Genomic DNA, 24,089 nt, shown 5'->3' with positions numbered 1-24,089 from the left:
TAACAGAGACATAGACAACTACTAGCGTGTACCACATAAGAAGGATTTCAAACAACTAACTGCTAACAGGCAAGCGACGAATCAACAATGTACAGAACTTGTTATAAGTCACTTGTGATTGGTTGCAAGAAGTATAATTAGAAAAGTATTGTAATTTGAATTTCTGAATCTGATTCGCCCGGTTTTTAAAGTAGGCGGAGTCTAAAATTTTTTATATCGTCATTTGGAAAAACAGAAATAAAAAAAAAATTAATGCAGAAACATGCCCGACTTTCAACAAGTAAAGATGCAATTTGGCACGGTCCATACGTGACCATTTCAATGTGCAGACTGGGTGTCGGCAAACTATTAAGAAAGGCATAAATACATGAAAAGGTTCGGTACGTCGGTCCTTTGTTGTGAATTCGGGTGGTCCCTGGCTGGGTTACAGGTGCGGGGCCAGACATGCAGACAAAAGATGGCGAGAAATTTAAATCGCTCTTTTGTTGCTGAGAGTAGAGTGAGAATTCGGTAAGCGAGTAGGGTAATAAAATTCATAAAATGTCAGTGCTTGGAGAAAAAGTGAAAGGCGATTGCCATGTGTCATTTCCAAACTCTGAGATTTTCAGCTATAGCATGATACGCAATTCGTTTGAATTCTATTTTTTCTTCTGTCTTTTTTGAAGGACCACAAGGGCAGACCTCGAGGACCAGACATTGTCCGCGGACCGTAGTTTGAGAAACGCTGGGATAGAATAATGAACATGTCTAATTCTTACGTTTAAGGTATAAAAATGCAAATATGAAATACATACAAAATTAATACCGTAATGACAATAACATATTATGCAATGCAGTATGTTTACCATTTAATAGTACCGTATTAAAATATTTACACAATACTGTGAAATATCATAAATTCATCTACGGAATAGAAAATGTGAAATATTAAGTAGTTCCCTTTGATAGCATGATAAGTTCGGTGATTGCGTATGAAAATCATTCTTTCTGTGGGTATTTACATTATTGCTGGGTTTGCAGTGAAAGACCTGCAATTTGGCAGAACACTATGTAATGTAATGTAATGTAATGTTATGTATGTATGTATGTATTATGTAATGGTTAATTACATTGCACTGATTTGAATTATTATAATATGTCTATTGCAAGAATGTTATTGTAGTTACAATGAAATACTTATGGTGCTATATTTTTAGCATATGTTGGCTTTGGCTTCAACCAATCGCAGATCAGTCAGTGACGTCATTTTTTATCTAGTGGGCTACGGTTCTTCGCTTGGACAGACATTAGTAAGGAAATTTCACCACATTTGTCTAATTTTATTCGTTACATTTTCCTTTTGTTATGGAAATGTGGCCCGAAGACAAGCACAATTGCCCCTAGAGAGTTTATTATGACTTACTTCACCTATGGTAAGAAGGATGTTGAGATTCAAACAGCTGTGCTCTTGTAGACATCGTGGTTAAGCTGTCTGGTGTCATCTGCAGATTCAGATTGCACATATTTACAGTTCTGATGGAATCCTATTGAAGTACTACAGCATCCTCAGATGAATCATATTTGAACGTGTCGCAGTAATTTACTACATCACGCCGGCACCATTTTGGATACTACTACAGAGCGATCCAAAAGTCGCGCACAGCTTAACACGTTCACTTGTATTTATAAAGATGGATTTATTATATTTACTTACATTAGTTTTCACATGAGTACATCATTTTTCACAACAAATGCTGAAAATGGCAGCCCCGTTCTGTAGTGCATGTACGAACTCTTTTTACCATGTTTGCGGCCACTTTTTTGAGCACGCGTACACTGATGTTAATCTCCGTTGTTAAGTTCCTCTTTAGTTCCTCCAGAGTGTGCGGTCTATTTTTGTATACCCTTCCTTTATAATAACCCACAGGAAGAAATCTGGGGATGTCAAATAGGGGGAACGTGGGGGCTATAATACTTCAGAAATTATAGGCTCACCAAAAAAACGCTCACAAAAACTGCATGGTTTCATTAGATGTGTGAAATGTGGCACTGTCCTCCTGGAACCAACAATCACGTTCAACATTGTCAAGAAGCGTTGATTCACATTCTCTAAAACGGGCGACTAATCACGTTATGGCGGAATTGTTAGGCATTCCCACATCCGGATAATTCCTACGAAATTCGTCTACAACACGTGCATAAGAACGACTGGAAAAATAATGTTCAACAATGAAAACTCGTTGTTCTTGGGAAAACGACATGTTTGCCGAGCAATAAACAAAGGACTACTGCAAGCGTCAGTGTATACCGTTGCCTACGAGATTATACAAGCTGGCGCATTGCGCTTGAAATACGAGTCTGAAGTGGTTCCCTCGTAATGCCAATTCCGCCGCTCGGAGCGCTGTTCTAGACTAAATATTCATAGCAGAACACTTAAATGACATTGACATTTGGGGTATTTAAAGGACTCACCATTGCTTATTAAATGCTTCGTACAATAATTTCATGGACAATAGACGTAATTTCCAAACTTCTACGTCTCAATTATATTACAATAAAAGGCTGTCAGTCTTGATATTAAAAGATATTACATATTATAAACTAAGGTTTATAATATGTTGTTCAATTCATACACCGTACCTTTTTCGGAAATAATGAAAGAAACTTAATATATTTTACATGAACACTGTAGTCTACCCTTTTCACATATTCATTTATTATTATTATTATTATTATTATTATTATTATTCCAATGAATTAAGGTACTGCATTATCTTCCATTTCCCTGACTCCATAATTTAATCATTTGTAAGCAGGCCTAACTTATCCCTTTCTTTTTTAAAAATATATTGACGTTGAAGTGTTATGATTTTTACTAAAGCAAAAAGCAGTCACAATACATGATTAGTACAAATGTGCGATTTTTCTTGCACAACTTGCAGCGGTGAAATAAATATCCAATAGGCCTGCTGATTAACCTGTTACTTACAAATGGCTTTTAACCCTTCAGTACTCGCGTGGATTACAATAGTAATCCACTGATATTTAATCCTCTATTACGTCACTGCCTGCAGCACTGCGTAGTTGAGCGTCAATGCAATTTCTCGTCACAGTCTAAGTGAGGCATTACTGGTGTTTAGACGTATTTGTCGCAACCCTTTGGAAAGTTATACGAAGTTTTATAAAGTGATGCACAATTTTTCCGAGTGGATTACCATTGTAATCCACGCGAGTACTGACGTCAGTTTTTTGTTCAGGTAAGTGAAATAGTTTTTAATATGGTTATAAGTGATGCAATGCAGTAAGTTTATGAAAAAATATGTGGCATCGTTCCATCCTCTTCGCAGTTTGCTCCAATGGGTACGGAAACTACAAACAACATTTGCAAATGGCTGGATGAAGATATGGATGATGGCATTGAAAATGAAAGTGATGTTGAAAGCAACAGGGGAGATCTTTAGAATGAAGTTCACGATTCTAATTCAGAACAAGACAATGATGATGATGATGACGGTGGTGGTGGTGATGATGAAAGACTAATGTCTATAAATGATGGAAACTGCTATACGGATAGAAAAAAGACTACAATTTGGCAGGAAGAACCAGTAGCTCAACGAGGGAGAAGACGAGCACAAAATATAGTGATTCATTTATCGAGCCCTAAAAGGGCTGCAAGAATTGCGCGGACCCACACAGAGAGTTTTGACTGCTTTATTGATCAGACAATAATCAATGTAATTGTAAGGGTACTAATATTTGTATTGAAAAAGTGAAGCGTAATTACGGACGTGACAGAGATTGCAAATTAACAAATGACGTTGAAATTGAGGCACTCTTGGGTATTTTGTATTTTGCTGGCGCCTTGAAATCGGGAAGACTGAACGTAAGAGAACTATGGGATAAAAATGGCACAGGAATAGAGTCAATTTACCTGACAATGACCTACAATAGATTCTAATTTTTGTTACGATGTCTACTCTTTGATAACATTTATGACAAAAGGAAAGGAAAGAAATTTATGAATTGGCTGCTATACGTGAAGTATTAGAGTTATTTGTTCACAACTCACAAAAGTGCTGTAGTCCAAGCGAATATGTAACTATAGACGAGCAGTTGGTTGCATTCAGAGGACGATGTCCCATGAAGAGTATATACCTACTAAACCAACAAAATGTTGGATCAAAATTTTTGCTAAGGTGGATGTGAAAACATATTACACTCATAACTTCGAAATTTATGCTGGTATTCAACCAGACTGTCCATTTCACCGAAGTAACAGTGCACATGCAGTGGTGAAGAGGCTGGTTCATCCCATCAAAGGAACAGGAAGAAATGTGACCACCGATAACTGTTTCATGAGCATACCTCTGTGTTTAGATCTTCTAGAAAATGACAAAATTACACTTGTAGGAACATAGAAAGAAAACAAAAGAGAAATCCCTCCTCATTTCACAACTACTAAGACAGGCAAGTTAACAGTACATTGTTTGGATTCAATGAACGCTGCACAATTATTTCGTATGTACCAAAGAAAAAAAACACTGTTAGCATTATCAACCATGCATTATGATAAGGCAATGGATGAGGAAACGGGAGGCAGCTAGAAACATGAAATAATATCATTTTATAATATAACTAAATGTGCTGTGAATGTCCTGGAACAGTTATGCTCAGCCTATGATGTAAGCAGAAATTCACGACGCTGGCCTCTATTTTCTTTGACTTACTAAACATGTAATTAGTTTGAACTGTATGGAAGAAATGCGTAGGCCTACTTAGATAATTGAATCAGATGTAGATTAGGCTATCATGTGCGTTAAATCTGAACTGCAAAAACATCTGTAAAATATTATATGTGAAGTGTGAATGATTGTTACATCCCTGAATTTTTTCATTGCTACACCCCTGAGTGAGGTATTTAGTTATCAAATATGACGTAACAAAGGTCAGCAGTAGTGAACTTGCGTTTCCTGTGGGAGAGTTTACATTAAGATATCAGGTGACCTTCAAACAGCGAATGAGCAACAATTCTAGATAACCTACATAATTATGATGATAGTGAACTAACTCATAACTATGGTGCAACAATAAATTATGACTCATAGACACGTCCAGTGTGGAAACATTATGTAAACATGTCACTTGAATGCAATTTGTGTACTATAATACGTTTCATTATTAATATTTATATTTACGTTCCGTTATGCGTAACATATTCATTCTCATTACTGTAATAACTGAAAACAATATATTTCTTAACATTTAAATCTAATTGCAATGTTTAAACCATGTCTGCAAACAAAAACAAATGTGGATTACCATTGTAATCCAGGTGAGTACTGGCGTTACGAAATTTAACGCGAGTAACGAAGGGTTAAGGAACCCGCAGGTTCATTGCCGCCCTCACATAAGCCCGCCACCATCGGTCCCTATCCTGTGCAAGATTAATGCAGTAGTTGGGTAGTAATAGCAAATGCTATGATATTTTAGTGTGTGTAATAATAATAATAATAATAATAATAATAATAATAATAATAATAATCCGTGGCGCTAGAGCCCGTGGAGGGCCTAGACCGACCAGCCGGCTGCTGGCCTCACGCCCACATGACGAAGCAGAGGTGGACGATCATCCAACCAGAATGGTGGTATCGTGTGGTTAGCACGATGATCCTCCCAGCCGTTATAGCTGGCATTCGCAACCGGATTTCGCTACCTATCGTAGCTCCCCAAGTGCATCACGATGCTGGGTTGGCACCGGTCCCATACACTAGCCGAAATTTCATGAGAAAATTTCTTCCCCCATGAGGACACGAACCAACGCGCATTCCGTAACGCGAGTCCTAGGCAGGATGCCTTACGCCACGGCGCGGGACCTTTAGTGTGTGTAAACAGTTTTTAATTAGGAGTTAGAATTAAATTAGTTAGGAAGTTAGACTGCAATATGTGTGATTAGAAATGGTTTTCGAATTTGACCATTTCCCAAAACATAAACAAATATCTCAGGAATCTCAGGGACAATATTTTTTAGAATTTGCCGATCATAGGCACATGCGCATCTGCTCTCCCCGATCCCCATTTCATTTTTAGTAATGTCTGAATCTCGCTCCCCTGAGCTGTTTTCTGTCGTCACTCATGACATGTCAATTTAATGAAAACATAAAGTAAAATTTGCGGTACACCATGCAGTGATAATTGTACTTTATCACAACGAATAATTGTAGTAATTATTATTTATTTATTTATTATTCCTAATGTCGTAATAATATTTGATTTGGCTTGGAGGATGATGGGAGTACGTTACACTAAACTCGGCACACTCAACAGTAAAATCGCATTGCTGCGTATGTTGTATCCTGAATAATACAAATCGTATGTGTCAATATTCAGCAGTAATAATTAACCATTGTCGTGGAATATTTCGCCACTATAAATGATGATGGTAAATCATACTCTTTTCCTCGAATAACGCTATTGCTTGCCGTAAGGCAAGACAAGCTAAGAACTATATTAATTTGATTTTGATGATGATGATGATGATGATGATGATGATGATGATAATGTCTGAAAGTAGCAGAAACGGTAGTTCACTTTCAGAAATTATAACAAATTAGAAGGAACGAAATCTGAAGGAAAAACACGGAACTGAAAACAATCAACTTGCCAAAGTAAATGAACCATATGAACAATATAGTTTGGAAGCAAAGTTTTAATTCAACAAATTCAGACTTTCGGGAAACAAAATTGTAAATTCCATTAAATGACGCTGAAAATCTGCATACTGATATTTAACAAGTCTTCAATAAATCTCAAATAAGACTGTAATATGCTTGGCATATTTATAATTTTCGTACTCGACCAGTAATGCACAATTAATCAAACTATTTTCACGATACACAATGCTTAGTAATGGAACTATTCATCATTTCTTAGAGCAGCGAGGCGAACCTAGCGGCAGAAATTGTCATGACTCTCAGAGACCTACTCTCGATCGTGCTATGCGCCAGCTTGTATAATCTCGTAAGCAACGGTGTATACATACACATCACAATGACGTCTAGGTTTGTTGTTGTTAATACCGATGATGCTATCTAGCGGTAGCCGACAGCACTTTCCAACTGCACTACTCAATATAGACACTATAATTTTAATGTGCGCGACTTTTGGATAGCTCTGTATTTTAATGACAATGAATACTGAACTGGAAAATGAAGTGGAATGATGGAGGGAAATAGAACAGCCCCGAGAAAAATTCTCAGGAACCTTGGCCTTGCCATTACAAATACGACTCTACAATCACCTCGATTGAAACCCGGGGTCTGAAGTCGTCATAAGTCATTGTTCTACCAACTGAGCTACCAGGTTGGCTTGCTACACATTACCAACATAGGAAATTATGACAGAAACTTTCAGTACTCGAAAATATTCTTTTATTTTGCTTACACACAGGCGAATCCATTGCCTTTGAGTTTTCCTTACAGTTTTTAATACCTATTAATGTTACACATTTTGTACCAACCCCCCCCCCCCCAAAAAAAACATTATGTGTGAATTGATTTCATTATTTGAAAGGTGTTTGCAGCGAGGTAGAATGTAGTTTATCTGTTTCATTTTTACACGTGAATTAATAGAATTTATGACCGTAGGTAACATAATTGTTAAAATAATGCAACATTAATGGTACTGATACAGTTGCTGATGTTTTCATAATAATATTGATATTGGTATAAAGTCATTACAAGTTTTAACGGGAAACTGTGTCAAACTCGTGGCATTCGGAGCTCATATCGATCCTTTACGTACACCGTGAATGCCATTTTATGTCGTGAAAAGGTGCTGGTATCGATTAGATTACGTCACTTTACACATGACTTAGTTTTCGTATTGTCCAAAGATGTTGCAACTCTGTTTATTGGCTTAAATATAAAAATATTCAGTGAATCCATTTTCTTGTGTATGTTCCTATCAAACTCGGTTAAAACCCTGTGACATGGAATCAACATGACGAGATAAGACAAAACATCAAAGTGACAATAACCATTTATGTTCTAAGTGGGGTGCCGCGTCTGTGATGAAAGCGCTATATCCAGGCGGCCCGGATTCAATATCCGGATAGGTCGTGATGGAATTTGTGGTGGATAGAGCAGAAGTTGCACAGTATTTTGGGGGGGGGGAATCCCATTTCCTTCTTTCATTCCATCAACTCTCCAACTTCTCCTCATTAAGTCTAACATCTGAATAGTTAAAAATAGACTGGGGTGAAGTCTTCTTGTTAGTGTACGGGTTTACGATGCTCATTTCCCAGGGCGTGTCGGCAGTCTGTGTGTAACACTAACATCTTCAAAACAACCATCTCCACCAATAATTGTAGACACGGTCTATACGATTTCATTCATTGATTCGTTATTAGTACAGGGAACACCATATAACACAATATTGTCCCGGCGGGTATACTGTTCTAGATCCTGATAATAAGAAGGGTTTAAGGACTCAGCCAGGATGACCAGTCTGTCAGCATCGGATTCACAAATACCACCGAGGCCACTTTTCGGACTTCAAAATTAATCGCATATAATAATAATAATAATAATAATAATAATAATAATAATAATGGTTTATTTAACCTGGCAGAGTTAAGGCCATACGACCTGCTCTAACAATCAACCAGGAGTAAAACTGTGATACAAAAATCACTACAAATTTACAAAATACAACACACCACACACAAAAAAAAACACACACACAACTTAAGCAGATAAACATAATACAATGTAAACAACAAGTCAGTAGAAATTAGACATAATATATAACATAAAGGAACAAAGAAAACGCCATAATAAAATATCAGTAGTAAGTCGAAATAAATTAGACTTACAAAGCACAGGGACATCATTTTATTTTTACTAACATTTCTAATATTAACCTAGCTGTACCTTTGAATTAACGGTTGAGAACCGGAATTACAATTTCCTACCCCCTTTCCACGACTGGAGTTCGATGATACTAACGTAAAATACAAACAAATCACTGTAGTAGATATAGGAGGGAAGAAAAGTAGTTCATCCATTTACGTAAAGTAGGAAATATCGGGATTTTGAGTTTGATAATTTCCATTAGGTTTTTCTTTAAACAAAATACAATACTGTATCAACAATAAGTGTTTTTACTTACGAACTGAGTTATCCATTCGGACATATTCATTATGCAGTGTATATTATACTGTCTACAGCACATTAGCATACAATAGACTTATAGAGAATGAAGTTAAATTGAAAAATAATCATAATATGGATATTTAAACATGATTTTGAAAATGATGGCCGTTCATTTCGATACAGGCTTCAGTTCTTTTTTGCATATTATCGCACTATAGACTATTGTACCTAATTCCATTGACCAGTTTTGTCCTTCGTACGAGTAACTCATGTTGAAATAATTCTGTACCTGCTCTATAAAAGAGTACCTTACATATTGTAAATTCAATCCTTACTTCTGCCCGATCCGAAAAGATAAAATTACTCAGACATGCTATCTACTGTCCGTCCAAGTGGTTTTGTCACAGGACCATATAAAGGGTGAAAATCACGTGACAGTTAATTAATTAACGAGACCCTTTTATTTAAGTTATTTTAAACAGTTTTATAATATTACATTGACGTCCAATTCCTAACAGAAATTACTGTTTTCAGAAAAGATCTAAGACAGCCCAACCACTAGCCTTTACACAGGGACGAGCAGAAGCGGGTGGAGAAACCGGGATGCGACATAGGCAAACGGACGACAGTATCTGTGCGAGAATATGATTCAATATTGAAAGGTTTTTCGTCACTAAAAACGCGAACATATTTCTGGAAGGTACTATACTCACTATTTCAGTACTGTTTGTATTTACTATGACCGTAAGGCGACTTTGACTGTATACGCTTGGTTCTCTATGGAGAACAGTTGGAAGTTTACTAGCCTCTGAACATACACATTTTTAGAGGAAGTAATGTTAAATTTTTTTAAATTTTTTTCTTTAACCATTTGAACATTCCTACAATTACAAAGATCAGAATTAGGATAATCATTATTTATATTGATTTGTTTATGAAATATTTGTCTTTGAAAAGTTCTTAAAATAAAAACCCGAATATATTCGTGGTCTGCATTACCTCAACCTATTTTATGTTTTCTAAACAGATTCACTGCCTCTGAATCTATTTTATGTTTTCTAAACAGATTCACTCCCTATCGCATGCAAAATGTTGCAACAAAAATCACTTCATATGTTTGTGGCCGTATGGAAGGCCCTGAAACAAGGAACAACACACATTGCTACACCACAATCCTCACACATGTATCGCGATTCTCTGCGAGTCTTCTTTCCTGTAGCATCACGCACGCGGCTGCACATCCCGCACAATGTTATTGGAGTTTTCTTCTTCTCCGTGGGGGGAATCATTGAAGGAAAGTGGCGTCGAATAAGCCGCAAAGGTGTTGCTTTGGTTGATGGGCGACCTGCAGCTTTCGGAGAAAATTCTTCTCTTCGATGACAGGCAAAAATGTTTTCAATGACACCCACACGGAAATCCAGGGCGTTCTTCTTTCCACCATGTTTTTTTGAAGAGAAGGAAGGCATTCCAAACTGCCAGCTCTAAGAGATGAAAAAAATATTTTCTTGTAGTATTTCTTTCCTCTCTTACGTGGCAGTGGATTATTTGCAATGTGTTGATTTGCCTTATCAACACCGCCCATGGTGTCATTGTATGCGAAGACAGCCACTGGTTTCACAAACTCGTTACATCTACCTCTTCGCCTTTGCATTTCGGAATTATGGACTGTAGACAAGAGGCAAACATCTCTTTTATCTTTCCACCTCATTACCGTCAGTTTACCACGCTGAAATGTCACAATCCCTCCCTTTTTTAGCTTCTTACTTCGAAAATATGGAGGCATGTCCTTTCTTGTAGGACGCACAGTGCCATAGATATCTGTCCTTTTGGAAACCAGAATATCCGCAAGTTGAGGAGATGTATAGAAATTTTCCACAGTGAGACAATACCCCATGTTGAGAAGGGGTTTCATAAGTGTCAGGACAATTTTTGATGATTGAGGCAAGTCTTTGAATTCTTCATCAAATTTGGTCCCCTTCCCTGTATATATAACTAGGGACCAAACATATCCAGTTTGGGATTCGCAAAGCATGAAAGTCTTGATGCCGAATCTTGCTCTTTTGGGAGGCAAAAATTGGACCCAAGCTAGCCGTTCTTTATACAACTTTAGACTTTCATCAGTTGTTACATCTCTCTCTCTCTCTCTCTGGAGTACACAAACCACTGAATTTAGTAGAGAGAAAGTTCAAAATAGGCCACACTTTGTTTAGTTTAGGTTGTGGGTGATTTTCGGGATCATAGACAGCATTGTTGGAAAAATGAAGGTATTTTTTCAAAATTGAAAATTTTTGGAATGGCAGGGAATGGCGGAAAATCGGTGTTTCAAGATTTGGGTTCTTAGTCCAGTACATTTGGTAATTTGGTTTCTTCATAATGCTCTGCAACAATACAAGTCCAATGAATACGTACATTTCGTCTATTGTTGTGTCCTTCCATTCTGCCGCGTGACTCTGCCTAGCGTATCTGTTGGTCTCTGTCACAATGATTTGTACGACATCTTCATCTATGAACTGTCGGATAAAATGCATTACATCATCTGTATTAGATGGAACATTTATTACAGGATTACCTACAGGGACATCATTTTATTTTTACTAACATTTTTAATATTAACTTGCCTATACCTCTAGATCAACGCCGTTTGCTACCCCCTTTCACGACTGGAGTTCGATGATACCGGCGTAAAATACAAACAAATCACTTTACTAGGTATAGGAGGGAAGAAAAGTAGTTCATCCATTTACGTAAACTAGCAAATATCGCGCTTTTGAGTTTGATCATTTTCATTATTTTTTTGTTTAATCAAAATGCAGTACGGTATTAACAATGAGTGTTTTTACTCACGAACTGAGCTGTCCATATGGACGTATTCATTATGCAGTGTAAGTTATATTATACTGTCTATAGCACATTAGCGTACAATATAGAGAATGAAGTTAAATTGAAATATAATCAAAAATATATATATTTAAACACATTTTTGAAAATGGTGGCCGTTCATTTCGATACAGGCTTCAGTTCTAATATGCATATTATCGCACTATAGACTATTGTACCTAATTCCAATTACCAGTTTCGTCCTTCGTACTAGTAACTCATGTTGAAATAATTCTGTACCTACTCTATAAAAGAGTACCTTACCTACTGTAAATTCAATCTTCACTTCTGCCCGATCAGATAAAGATAAAATTACTCAGACATGCTATCTACTGTTCAAGTGGTTATGTCGTAGGGTCGTAGAAAAGGAGAAATTACGTGACAGTTAATTACTTAACGAGGCCCTTTTATTTAAGTTATTTTAATAAGTTGTATAATATTACGTAGATGCCCAATTCCTAACAGAAATTAATGTTTTCAGAAAAGAGCTAAGACAGCCCAGCCACTAGCTGGCGAATAGAAGTAGGTGGCTGAAACCGGGTTACGACGTAGGCAAATGGACGACAGTACCTGTGCGAAAATGATTCAATATTGAAAGCTCTTTCGTCACTGGAAAACGCGAACATATTTGTGGAACGTACTGTTTACTATAACCGTAAGGCTACTATGACTGTATATGCGGTCTTGGATCTGTGTGGAGGACGGTTGAACTTCATTAGTAGAAGGGGTGGGAGTGACGTACATTCAAAAACTCAGGTACAATAAAAATTGAAGTAAAAATAAAATGATGTCCCTGTATAAAAGTAAACCGTGGTGGTGATAGTGGCAGCGGCCGAGCTGTATCTATTTCACACCACAGCCTGGCACTTGCAATATCGTCATTAGTAGAACTGGACGAATCACTTTCATCTCCTGAACTTTCGTCATAACTCTCGTCCGAACTTTCGGATCCGCTAAACTCAGAATCAACCTCTTCTTCACTATCCATTTTCATAAACGTTCAATCGTTAGAAAATCTACTTCAGTACTGAGAAAACTGCCAGAATTACTACAACAGAGAATTTTGTGGGCAAACTAAGAAACTAACAAAGATGAAGACGGTTGAATTGCTTGCAGCGTATATTTTGAAGGAAAGTGTAAGAAACGAATATATTCATGCTTTTTAAACATTGAACAGTCGATGACAAACAACCACGAATATATCCGGGATTTTATGTTTTCGTAAAAGACAACATGAATATACTCGGGATTTTATATTTTCGTAAAAATAAAAATCCCGTATATATTCGGGATTATATGCTAAGAGGCTAGTAGAGGGGGTGGGAGTGAAGTACATTCAAAAACTCATGTACAATAAAAAATTGAAGTAAAAATAAAATGATGTCCCTGTATAAAAATGTGAGACAATAATAATGATGATAATATTTAAGGAACCCGGAGGTTTATTGCCGCCCTCACATAAGCCCGCTATCGGTCCCTATCCTGTGAAAGATTAATCCAGTTTCTATCATCATATTCCCACCTTCCTCAAATCCACTTTAATATTATCCTCTCATCTATATCTCGGTCTCCCCAAAGGTATTTTTCCTTCCGTCCTCCCAACTAACACACACTGGGCATTTCTGGTCTCGCCCATACGTGCTACATGCCCTGCCCATCTAAAACGTCTGAATTTAATGTTCCTAGTTATGTCAGATGAAGAATACAATGCAGTTCTGCGTTGTGTAACTTTCTACGTTCTCCAATAGCTTCAACCCTCTTAGCCACAATATCTGTACTAATAATAAATCTGTAGCCGAAATTTTTCTGGTAATTTTCGATTTTCCAAAAATAATTGGTCCTAACATATATAATTAACCACCCTGAAACCGAAAATCGCTTTTTTGAAATTTTTGTTTGTTTGTTTGTCTGTCTGTCTGTCTGGATGTTTGTTACCTTTTCACTCGATGATGGCTCAACCGATTTATATGAAAATTGGAATATACATTAAGTTCGCTGTAACTTAGATTTTAGGCTATATCACATTCAAAATACATTATTTAAAAGGGGGGTTATAAGGGGGCCTGAATTAAATAAATCGAAATGTATCGCTTATTATTGATTTTTGTGAAATATGTTACATAACAAAAGTTTCTTTAAAAATTATTTCCGATAAGTTTTATTCCTTTCTGCCAAAATATACAGCGGATCGAGTAGTTTCTTCTAGTACATCTATTACGTCACGTGGATGCATAAGCAGGGTACAATTGCAAGCAGGTACGCAGGGGGTCATTAAATAACAATGGTGTAATGTATTGTAAATATGCCCCTGTAACGTCATATGACGTAGAAAGAACATTCTTTTAGTTTAAACAAATGTTATGTGATGTTCGTAAAAGATTTGCATTTTATAACCTCAGAATATGTTTTCGTTCACTGCAACGGGATAGGTATTGATAAATGAATTATTTGTATATATTATGTAAAATGAAAATTTTGCTAATTTGTATAATGATTTTTGTTACAATTTTTGTACCTGTAACATCATGTGATGTAGGAAGAACATTTTCTTAGCTTAAACAAATTTTTACTGGCAGTTATAGTAAAAGATATGAATTTCATAATCTCAGAATATATGTTTTTGTTGACTGTAACAGTTGATGTCGTGAAATGAAGTAATTTATATATTATATACAGATTATTTACAGTTAATGTGTATCATATTTACTATTATGTCCTATAATATGTATTGTATATACTAGTTCAGTAGTATTATCGATCTAATTATATTTTCTGTAATATGTAGCACTAATATTTTGTACAGAACTAGTTAGTGCGTTTATATGGTTAAAAAGTAGCGGGACAGACCATTTAAATTTAGTAGCAATCCCACTTGCAGTTATCATGCCCCATTATTATTATTATTATTATTATTATTATTATTATTATTATTATTATTATTATTATTATTATTATTTACCGAACTCTGTTACACCTCTCGTAGCGTCCTGACTTAAGCATTTAGGGTCAGAGTTTGAACCCTAAAACTCCAGGATATATCAATCGATAACTTTCCTAACTTATTTGGGAACGAAAATGCGGTGCCTGCTTATGATGCATCTAGTTTTAAAACTTCGTTGCATTCCAAGCTGATATCCTGGATATGCTACACTTGCCTGTTAAGCAAAATTTCTGAACAATTTCGTGTAGAACTACAGTCTTACTAATAAACCGTGTATAGTTTTTATACTAGATTTATGCAGAGTTGAGACAGAAAACTTTACTAATAAACCATGCAGAAGCGATGGACGTATAAACAGCCTGTAACTATACAATGGGAATTGTTTTGCAGTAGTTATATACACGAAACCCCTTGTTTAACGTTGTATATAGAGAAAAAATGGCCGCCCCTTTAACAGCTGTTCGTATCGGCTGTCATTTTATGATGATGATTGCCTAGTAACCAAAGAAGAACAAACCAAAGAGCACAGAATAATTAGAATAATATTACTGTAGCTTGTACTCTTTAACCAAAATATAGTATGGTAATCGATTAGAGCCAGTTGTACTATCGATACTTAACACGCCACACTAGAGCGCTCTACCGGATGCAATAGAGAACCTCAGATATTCTATTACCTTTCGTAACGAAGTAATGACGAAACTATGACGTCGCTGTGTAACAGTTGTACTGTTATACGCGACGTATGTAGTGATTATTAGTAAGGAATTTTCACACGAGGTATAAACGAGCTACTCATTGTACAAGTATAAGACAGTTAAACGTCTGTATATAGAGTTTTTATTAGTAAGACCGCTAGACTAGAGCCTATATTACCCAATTTTTCTTCAGTTTCAACGTGATTTCCGTGATTTGTTTTCATTTAAAAATTAGCATCTTTTTCTAACGTCTTTCACTAAATTCTGGATTATTGAATGCCAGGAAATAACCTTAAAAATATATAAGAGCTTTTGTACGCTTTCTTCGTATTATACATACTATAAATGAAGAGTCGTTGTAATGTGTCCTTCATTGCTACGAATTGAGGGGGTCAGGGCAACAGTGGGCTAACCCTGCTCAATGCTAAAAATTAATGTTGATTTTGACGTGAACTATCTTCTTACGAAGTGGAACAGACCAATCCGCTATTATATAGCTTGTTAGGAAGCATTTAATTTTTCCCCTAAAAATATCACTTATATAATATATATAATTTTAACTTGCTTTTTCTACATTAAAAAAGTAGCTTAGACCACTGTTGCTCTGACCCTCTCAATTAAACTGAATTTCACTGAATAGTCAGCTGTATACTAATGCTGTAACCTTGACGTTCCTTCAACCTGTTATCTGTCCATACTATGAAACACAAAACCTTGCCACACTCAATCCAGAGGAAATGTACACACTATATTCTCGGCAGTCGTGTTCGATTTGTAACAGTAAAAGACCGGCGGCATTTAACTGAGCTAAATCTGTTTTCTAGCTGACGCTCTGTGATAACTAGAGCCCGGATGTTTAGGCATTTGTAACAGTTAAAATAGGCAGGCAAAAAGGGCAATGAAACAAAAAAAGGCACAATAATCTTTGAAAAAGGCATTATAAATTTAAAAAAATGCATAGGCCTAATATATTTTAGCAATAAATTTAAATTACATCAACATAACTCACATATTTACTTTGTAGGTGGCACATGTTAACTTATAAAATACTTTTTTTTCGTGATTATCTGCCTTTTCACAAACCTTACATATCGAAACTGTTCCATCGGATGAAAACACACGGGTACCAAATTCGCTAACGTAAGCATGAAGTTTACTTTTCAACGGTTTACTGAATTTAGGCATTCTAGCTAACCGATCTTATGCCTTCTGTCACCCGACAGCAACTGACTGTTCCTCACTCACATTTCTTTCTCCTACCATGATAAACTCGTGTATCACAAAATTGTAACAGTAAGATTTTAAAATATGAAAGGAAACATTTGGAAATGATACGTGACAACTTCTATGAGAACGAACTTAATATTTAAAATTATAAAGCTGATTGTTGTTATCGTGTAGACATGACAATATTATACTTGTAACTGTGGATTATCGATCATTATTTATATTACACCAATAGTACTAAAACATGATTATTAGCAGATTAAGCACCGAAATAAATTACTTTTATTTACTATTGTTATTAAAGTTAGTCATTGTTTCAAATATTTAAATTTCATACACATTACATTACAATTAATTAGAAAATTGCAAATAAACAAGAAATATTGCTTTAAAATGACAAAAAGGCATTTATTAGTAAGAAATACCTTAAAAAGGCAAAATAGACAAAAGAAAAATTGGTCTTGTCACTGTGAATTTACTCAAAATCACATTTATATCTGTGCAAATAATGATATACTTCCACCCAGCAAAAAAGGCATTTTGCCAAACATACGGGCTCTAGTGATAAAATGAAGAAAAATTCGTGTAGACTGCTAAATAAAGGAAAATTAAAGGGTGAGATGAAAAATCTAATTATTGCCTCGCAAGACTCACATTACGGTTACTTTATTCACAAGAAGGATGTAGAAAATGTATGTAGATTACGTCAAGAATCTGAAGAAACTTTAGAACCATGTAGTGTCAGGGTGATCTAGATTGGCGCTATATAAGTATCTTGCTGGACGAAACAATGTATGCAGGGAGAAACAGTATCTGAACACATGTCTCTCCAAGGTTCTAAAGATATTATGATTGTGACATATTTGTCAGTCTACTGTAGAAGCTTTTCATGCGAACTGACAAAGAAATATAACAAAATAAACTAGATATATTCTGTGGCAGTAAGGCGAAAATTTTCAAAATTATTAATTTAGTTCTTCCAACTGATAGAAATATAATAAAGATAGAAGCTGAAATCTTCTAAAATAATATGGATCCCAGAATAGAAATAGATTTAAAATGTGATGACTACCGTGAAACTAATTTTCATTGGTCTCTAGGAAACGTTGACAGAACTATTAATTAAGTCTTGGAGCAGTTTCTGGGGCACCAGACTTGGATACATTACAAATGATAATTTTAGGCACTGCTTACGCAGTTATAATGTCGATTCTTTCTTGGATGCAGTTATTTTTTGAGCTTACAAGTAAGCCTATAACAGATTTTTAATAATAGCTAAAGAACCTAACGATGATGCTGGTGATAATATTAACGATAATAATAATAATAATAATAATAATAATAATAATAATAATAATAATAATAATAATAATAATAATAATAATAATAAAGTGAACCGTCACATAATGTAGCCTACGTAGGTGTGTGAACGTTTCAAGGAAAATATGGAACATATCGAGGCTACAACAGGTAAGAAATTTGACGTTTTACGGAAGGATGAACGTGAATGTGTACAATTTTTTATGTTGTAGAGCAGGGATCGACAAAAATATCATCGTGATCACTAGCAATAGTGACGTCGCAGGGGCAGGGCAGTAAACTGTCTTTGCTTCATCCCCTACCTTACGTCCAACTCCCCTACAACTCCAGTACACAGGCAATCTATAAGTGGCGGATTACCTCACTTTATTTAGATTGCATCTTTCTCAAAACCTTCAACGTTTGTTCGGAAAGTGTGTTTAATTAAGAATGGGAGGAATAGTATTTGTTGTACACATGGTGACAATATAGACGCCTATTGTGCTCTAAAATTCTAATAGACACTTACTAAATTCATACAGTTCCGGTACTAAAATATGATGAAACAAGCTATAAATCAAAGGAAACTCCATGCAAGTTATGTTATTGCTTTGGAAATCGCAAAATCAATGTGCTATAATGAAGGATAGTTCATTAAAACATATCTGAATAAAGTTGCTGTCCACACCTGTGGAGTAACAGTCAGCGCGTCTGGCAGTGAAACCAGGTGGCCCGGGTTCGAATCCCGGTGGGGCATGTTACCTGAATGAGGTTTTCCGGGGTTTTCCCTCAACTCAATACGAGCGAATGCTGGGTAACTTTCGGTGCTGGACCCCAGACTCATTTCACCGGCATTATCACCTTCATCTCATTCAGACGCTAAATAACCTGAGATGTTGTTACAGCGTCGTGAAATAACCCAATAAAAATGAAGTTGCTAACATTATCTGTCTCGAATAATCTGATGTTTTTAACAGTATGAAATTATCCACACGAAAAATACAAAGGATGATAAGGGATATTGGAACACTAGCTGAACGAGAAATAAAATAATAGATGCATAAACAGTGGTCTAATCTCTCGCTTTAGGTGAAAACACATATTGATACAGTAGAATTGGTAATGTTCACCCGCGGATTTACGAAGGATCTCTCTGTATAAGAATATTTGCTCGATGTCATTACACTCGAAGGAAATACAACAGGAGAGGAGTTATTCCAAGCAAAAAGAAAATACATAAAATAAATTAATCTGAACATAATGCAACTTGTATTCATAGACATTCTTAGCGCGGGCTCCCGGTGGATGATCAGCGAACCAACGTTTTTCGTATTCATAAACCAGTGTTAACGATATGATGTGATATGAATCCTGTACAAGTAACCAGTCGATAGCCGGGGCTAGTTTAGCACGCTCGTAGCGCGGGCTAGCGAAATGCCTATGAATAGCACCATAAAAGTCTACTAGGTGGACCAACGTGTTATTAAGAGAGTTGGAAATAAGTGAGGACATAAAAGGTTGCCATTGTACCTATATAACACCATACTGGCTTAGATTTATTTAAAATGCTCTTCATAGAAAAATATGTCTAGTCCTATCATAGATCTGCTGCCGCTATCCTACGTAATTGCTATGTTTGGCTCTACATTCAATAAATTTCTGAACATTTGTTTTCTGAACGAAAACTTGTAAAGTTTATACAAAGTTCGTGACTAGCAGACGAAAATTTACGAATTGTATTAAGATTGGCAATTTGTGACGTATTTTCCAAGATTGTTATAGCACAGTAAAAACAAAAGTTAAATAAAATATAAGCTGTCCATCTATAAATTAATATTGTGTAGTCTACGTCAGATGAATGGGTTGAGAGTCCGCCACTTGAGTCCGAAAGGAGGGCTCTATATTCCTCCATAGATATTACATTTTATGTATTGCGGCTTGTGTCCAGTGATGTCATTGTGAGTACAAATTTGTCGACGGCTGGTGTAGAGACTTGACAACTTAGGAATAATTAAAAATGTAGACTTTGGTTCACACCTGTGGAGTAACGGCTAGCACGTCTGGCCGCGAAACCAGGTGGCCCTGGTTCGATTCCCGGTCGGAGCAAGTTACCTGGTTGAAGTTTTTTCCGGGGTTTTCCCTCAACCCAATATGAGCAAATGCTGGGTAACTTTCGGTGCTGGACCCTGGACTCATTTCACCGTCATTATCACCTTCATCTCATTCAGACACTAAATAACTTAAGCTGTTGATAAAGCGTCGTAAAAATAACCTAGTAAAATAAAATGTAGACTTTGTGCAATGGAAATGAATTATTGGAGGCGTGCAGCAAGTTTCACGATGAAATCAAATAAAAAATAATATAATAATACAGAGAATGGGAATAAAAATAATATTGTGGATGATATTTCAACAAAGCAACATATTTGTTAAGGACATCTAATGAAAATAAGTGAAGAGCAAAGGTGTATTTCTAAAATTAAAAGTACCCTGGCTTTGGAATTTTGAAGCATTAGTTGCTGGGCTTTTCTGTTTGAACAGAACCGGTTGTTCAGGCCGAGATATGAAAAACAAAATTAGAGCGACTTCATGGTAGCCGCCCACCTCGAAAAATAGTACCTTGGCCAGACCTGAAGTATATCCTTGGTGAAGAGAGATTTCCAAGAATGATACAGTACGTGAATGAATTATACCAAGAAAATAAAGAAAGGGGGAGGACTACAGACAACACGGGAGAAAGGTATTCTGGAAACGACAGAAAACAGGAACTTAAGAGAAGCGCAATATTTGGACCTAACAGAATAATTGTCATCAGTTCTTGCTATTGAATTTACATATATTTTAATAATTTGTATTATGTTGAATTGTATTTGTCAGAAGATATTGATATACTGTACACTGACTATAATAATAATAATAATAATAATAATAATAATAATAATAATAATAATAATAATAATAACCGTGGATGCATGACACCACCGAAAAGAAAGGTTTTTTGTGGCACAGCCACCTGCGACGCACTCCATAGAATAGATTTAACTAAGAAAATCTCGAGTTGGCAGTCCACTGAGAAAAAAGTTTACCACATCAAGGCTTTGGAAACATCATGACCCCGAAGCAAAAGAGGCAGGAGGTCTTCAGCAAGACGACTGGCAGAATATACACTCCCTTCGAGAGGGCAGATAGAGACAGTGATAGCAGTACGACAACTCACTGGTACTTGCAGGATGTGTTCCGCTTTGCGTTTATGATGTTATTGAAGGGCGTGTTTCTCGGTCATTTATAGATGCAATTCAACCGAGAGGGCTATAATAGGAGAGAGGGGCTCATAAACTGGATTAAGTGTAATCTGTTAAGAAGCTTCTTCCAGCGACAAGCGTAGCGCCACATGCACAAAAAATGGCGGGAATTTGAAATGACTTCCGTGCACAAAAAGCGGGAATTTGAAAATACTTCTCTGCACCTCCCCTTATATTCATATTTACATTTATGTTTGAAATTTAAGTATATCTATTAAAATTTTGACTTCTTCCTTCCTTTTTTTTTTTTGTAGAAAAGATCTTGAGCCAATACCATCAGCGTTCTCAGAACGTGATAGTCCAGAAACTACCTGTAGGAAATGGGGTGTGTAATTGAAATTATTTAGACATGACCAACCAAATCTGTTGTGTTAGAATGTATCAGACTTATTTAATAACAATATTTTATTTTGTACATGAACATACAAAGATTTTGATTGCAATTAATTGTTTGCTGTTTGCGGTAACATATGATTTATAATGATGCATGTGGCTGGGAAAATTTAGCAGTATATCAAATTAGTTTTATGTGATAACATTGCTGTATATTTTAAATGAAAAGTCACATTTCACTATCTCCCGGTATTTTGAAGAAACGTTTTGTGGGATGACTACTCCTATTTCCACAATTTGGATACTCGCATTTAATACGTGCAGCCATTGCAATGTAGCAAACATCAACAAGAATTCTATTAACTAAAATTAAAAAAAAAAAAAATCAAAATGTTTCCCTTTACCAATTAAGACACAAAATTCTTTTTTATAATTCTTAAGAAGTTTTTCTTATTAAATCAAATACAGGGCAATTACAAATGATTAATCAGGTTTTAAGTGGCTGAATAAAGAAAAATATAACACTTATAACACTTAGAATTATGTATGATACATCAAAATAAACAGAAACTGTCCAAGTTTCGGACACACCTTCACAAGTGTTCAATGTGCTTCCTCTCGTTACACGATACACATCGATGCGATATTGTAGTTCGTCCCATACGCGTAGTAGCATATCCCTCGTAATGATCGTAATTGCATCTGTAATGCGATCCTTGAGCTCAATCAAAGTTGCTGGAGTGGTGGCACGTACACTATGTCTTTTACACACCCCCAGAGAAAAAAATCACAGACCGTTAGATCGGGGGATCTCGGAGGCCACTGTAACAACGCTGAGTCATCTTGAGCGCATCGTCCAATCCAACGGCGAGGGAGTTCTGTGTTCAGATACGATGCACTTCAGTTCCCCATCAAGTTGGAATATGAATTTATTGGATTCCTCAGTCACTTGAGGGAACAACAATAGCTGCAACATAACGAGGAATGACATACCGGCCACAATTTTCTCCGTGGAGAAAGTGGCCGTACATCTTTGATTTAGACGGTGCAGAAAACACGTTTACTTTTGCATATTCTCTTTCACGTTGCACTGTCAAACGTGGTTTCTCAGTACTCCAGCTGCGTACATTATGGCGATTAACTTTGCCACTCAAGTGATATGTGGCCTCATCACTAAACACGGGAAGGTTCTCAAAACCATCATTCTCCTCTATAGTGGCCTGCATTGAATTACAAAATTAATATCGTTTGACGAGGTTTTCAGGTTTTACGTTCTGCAGTAACTGTATGCGGTACGGTTTCATCTGTAATCAGATTCGTAAAATTTTCCATACAGTTGGTTGCGGAATATCAAGTTCCCAACTGGTGCAATATGTTGATTTCTGGAGGCTGTGAATGAAACTCGCCCTCACTCGCTCCACTGTTTCATTAGAAACGCTTGGGCGTCCACTGCTTTTACCTTTACTCACGGTATCAGTTTACTTAAATTGACGATGCCATCGCAGAATGCTTTAGTGACCTGGCGATGAAGTTTCAGGGTATTGTCTCCGGAACGCACGCTGTACGTAACAAAGGAAAATGTCTTCTCATATTTCAAAACTGCGAACACTTTCTGCTGCATAGACACCATTTTGAAACTATGCTTGTTCTTCCTCTGTCTACACGCACCAGAGTTACAACAATGGAAAAGTAAACTTCCAGAGATTTTCTGTCGATTCATGATTAGCACAAACATACTGTATCCATAGTTTTCGCAAATATTTGACTTAAAACGTGATGAATCATTTGTAATTGCCCTGTAATATAGAAAATTTAATTAAGACTATACAAATATTTTGAAAAAAAAATTGCATAAAATTAGTAAGTTATAGCATGTCCTATACATATGAATTGGGTTCATACATAGACATTTACATATACTCCACTATCACTCTTGTTCCTTCTGTTTTAGATTCTGTTGTACGGGTCTAGCCCTAGCACAGAAAACTCTTCTAAATTTCACAAAGACATTAATCAGTTTTCCTCCTGAACAATAGGCATTTTTATTTGGTTTTTATTACATAGCCTACAGTTTATAAGATCAAAAGAAATTATCAACAGTAATCTCACTAGAAGTTTTGATTTATCCAGAAAAAATCAAAACTCGAGTGGGATTTAATTGACTATTACACGATTAGAAGAAAGTATATTAAGATTAGAAGTAACGAAGTAATCCAATACAATAAAATATTACTGAACTTACGAAAATACAACTGTTTTCAAATGTATTATTGTACCATCT

General features: G+C 36.1%; 1 protein-coding gene across 6 annotated transcripts in view; it reads left to right on the top strand.

The window, feature by feature from the left end:
- The window catches only part of LOC138707810 (serine/threonine-protein kinase NIM1), a 918,589-nt gene that overhangs the window by 486,859 nt on the left and 407,641 nt on the right, over positions 1–24,089 (top strand). The window lies entirely within an intron of this gene.

This window comes from Periplaneta americana, chromosome 10 (assembly GCF_040183065.1).
Source record: "Periplaneta americana isolate PAMFEO1 chromosome 10, P.americana_PAMFEO1_priV1, whole genome shotgun sequence".
Classification (NCBI taxonomy): domain Eukaryota; kingdom Metazoa; phylum Arthropoda; class Insecta; order Blattodea; family Blattidae; genus Periplaneta; species Periplaneta americana.
This window is presented reverse-complemented; position numbering and strand designations above follow the sequence as displayed.